The sequence below is a fragment of the Miscanthus floridulus genome, chromosome 16 (assembly GCF_019320115.1).
Source record: "Miscanthus floridulus cultivar M001 chromosome 16, ASM1932011v1, whole genome shotgun sequence".
NCBI lineage: Eukaryota > Viridiplantae > Streptophyta > Magnoliopsida > Poales > Poaceae > Miscanthus > Miscanthus floridulus.
The window spans coordinates 46411119-46413990 of record NC_089595.1 but is presented as its reverse complement, the minus strand read 5'-3'; the positions used below and the strand labels follow the sequence as shown (position 1 = coordinate 46413990).

General features: G+C 44.8%; 1 long non-coding RNA gene across 1 annotated transcript; it reads right to left on the bottom strand.

The window, feature by feature from the left end:
• Window positions 1–856: 856 nt before the first annotated feature.
• Window positions 857–2584, bottom strand: LOC136511501 (uncharacterized). Its single transcript, XR_010772739.1, has 3 exons — window positions 2281–2584; window positions 2048–2143; window positions 857–1058 (listed from the first exon to the last, which is right to left on the bottom strand). It is a non-coding gene; the product is annotated as an uncharacterized lncRNA (long non-coding RNA).
• Between the last annotated feature and the right edge of the window lie 288 nt (window positions 2585–2872).

Here is a 2872-nt window from a genome sequence, read left to right as displayed (position 1 = left end):
GCATCTATTAGCAACTATAATTGGAGACAAAAAAATAAGTCAACAGATGTAAACTAACGAGAAAATAAGAATTCCATACACCAAAACACCTAAACTAACTAGAAAATCAGAATCCATACACTAAAACAAATCCGTGAATCCTTCACCTCGTCTTCCATGCTTGATATGAATGCTTTTAATCCTCAGGAGCTACAGGACGCGGCGACTAAAAAAATTCATTTTTCTCCAAAAGGAAGGCTAGTATCTATCTACACGGTTAGTTAGTTGTAGTGTACCTTGTGTGCATTTCCTCGAACAGTTGTTGGACGTCGTCAATGTACATGTTGCCCGAAGCTAGTGAGGCGGCCAGCTAGTGAGGCGACCTGTCCGGCCACCTTGCCGCAGGGTGGCTGGCCGACCGTCCACGCCTGCCAGCGCCTCAGGACAGGATATTGCTGATTTGGAGGAGCCGCGGTAGAACAAAAAGTCACCGTTGCTTGTCAAGCCTGCACGCCATGGGCAGGACCTCGAATCACGCCATGATGAATCAACCGTGCGCTTGACCCTGGCAGCAGGAGATGCTTTTCTTTTTCGGGCGTGCGTGGTGGCACGCGCGATTACGGCAGGCCGGCGTGGAGGAGCCTCAAAATTTTGCAGCTCGTCTCACACGGATGAAGGATGAGGTTTCACTTTCGGATCCAACTAAAATTCGGGTATCCAAATCTTAAAAAAAAATATTTACAATTCAATTATTTTCATGAAGAAACGTAGGAACTTTTAATAGAGATTTACATATGATCTTCAAATTTATTTGCATGAACTCATGTATATGTAGTTTCTTGTAATTTAAAAAATCATTTTGTAGTATGCACGCACTTGAAACTTTGATTAATTTCAACAAACCTTAGTTATTTGCAGTTGAAACCAAATAAACTAGCCTTATCATAAATATTTCCAGGGCAACAACAGCAGAGTCATCATCACCGTGATCCACATTGAGCATTGGAGAAGGCTACCCTGCTGCAGTCCAAGACTGCTTCATCAGGAATCCTTCCACAGAGCCCCTCAATGTCAGGGACCTGTAAAAGTAGATAAAAATGAATGAGCATGGAAATTAGATCATCAATATTCCAAGCAGTTGCACTTACAGGCATCAAAATTTTACTGCGCTTACAGTCATCAAAATTTTATCACTTGCTTTGGATATGGCAAAAAAACATGACTGTGCACATCTCCCGATGTATGATCAGCCTAGCTCAGTTACCACAAATTATGTGCTTCCCATGCCATAGAAGCCAAAAAAAAAAAAGATCAAACTGTGCTTGAATAATAATGTTGTCTATCTATTTCAGCCTCACTCAATGCTACCACAAATTATTCCTTTTCCATACTATAGATGTAGAAATAGCAAACTGATCAAACTGTGCATGAAAATTAGAAAATTAGTGTATCATTCATCTGTCTCATAGTTGCAAAGAGGAATCATGATTTAAATTTCGTTCCACATGTAGTGTGCTTCTGAACTCAGTCATGTATTGATCAGGCAGAATACAGAAGTTATAAAAAAAACATATTAGTTGCAGTCGAGTTTTTTAAAAACTCAGACTTTCGTTTCAGAAAAAAATACTTAAACTTTGCTCAGTTTTGTTTCAGAAAAAAAAATCACCGGAAGGCCAATACACATCCATTTGAATAACCCCACAAGGTTGTGGGTTGTAACTGAACCTGCTGACACAATATTGAAGAGGCCTCTGAACATCTAAAACAGACATGGCTTGGCCAATATAATGTGTAACCGATTGTAAGGTACTACTAAAAAGCAAAGGTTTCAATTCATCCACTGCCAACTGTGCCGATTTCAATACTATCATGTAACTATAGTGGATAAGCAACAAAATAGAGTGATATCAACAGTTCATTTTCTGGAAAATAGTGCCATCAAAACCAGCAACAAGGAAATAAGCTAAAACAGACTACAGCATCATAAATCAATAACCATCACAATTAATTGAAACCTGATTATACATTTATAGCACAGCTATGAGACACGCCGTTAGGAATTGAAAACCTGCATGGAGTTGAACTTGATGATGAGTCCGCCATTGTTGGCCCTCAGCACTGGCAGCGTGAGGATGGTCCTAATCCGTGTGCGTGACTTCCCAGTCTGCAAGCCAGAAACACAACACCCTCAACATTGGCATTCCATCAAGCAGCAGCCGTGCGCTCCAAAAGAAGGCAAGAAGTAAAAGACCCAAACGAAGGCAAGAAGGAAAAGATCCATCGATTGAACACGGAACGAACCTATGCGGCGCCGGGCTGCTGCCTGCAGCCCTGCTGCATCAGTCACGCCGCATCATCATGGGGCCGTGCCACCACGCCGCAGGCACGCACACACACCATCACGCTTCACGACACTCCGCGTCGCAGACCGGCCTGCCGCCGCGCCGCGGGTTGCGCTGTTGAGCCGCCCGGCCGCCCCGCGGGCTTCGGCGCTTGCCTCGCCGCACCCTTCGGCCCGGCTGCGCGCGCCTGGACCGCCTCCCACCGCGCGGCAGCCCCGCCACCCAGCCTGTCCTAAATCGTGGCCTCGGCCGCCTCGCCTCCATGGCTGTTACGGGCACGGCGGCGGCTGCATTTTTACGGTTCCTACTAGGTGGATAAGGCGCTTCACTACTTCTTTTTTTTATTCAAACTTCGGCTCTATGGCCGTGTATTACTAGCTCTCGACTCAGCTAAATCGCGAGCCACCATCACCATTACATCATCAGGTAGGCCGTCCGTCCAAGATCGTGACTGACCTGGCTCCAAACTTAAACCTAGTTTCGCTAACTGGTGCGCAGACGAGTTGCACTTTCTAGGTATACAATGGTACATACATGATATTTAAACAAGT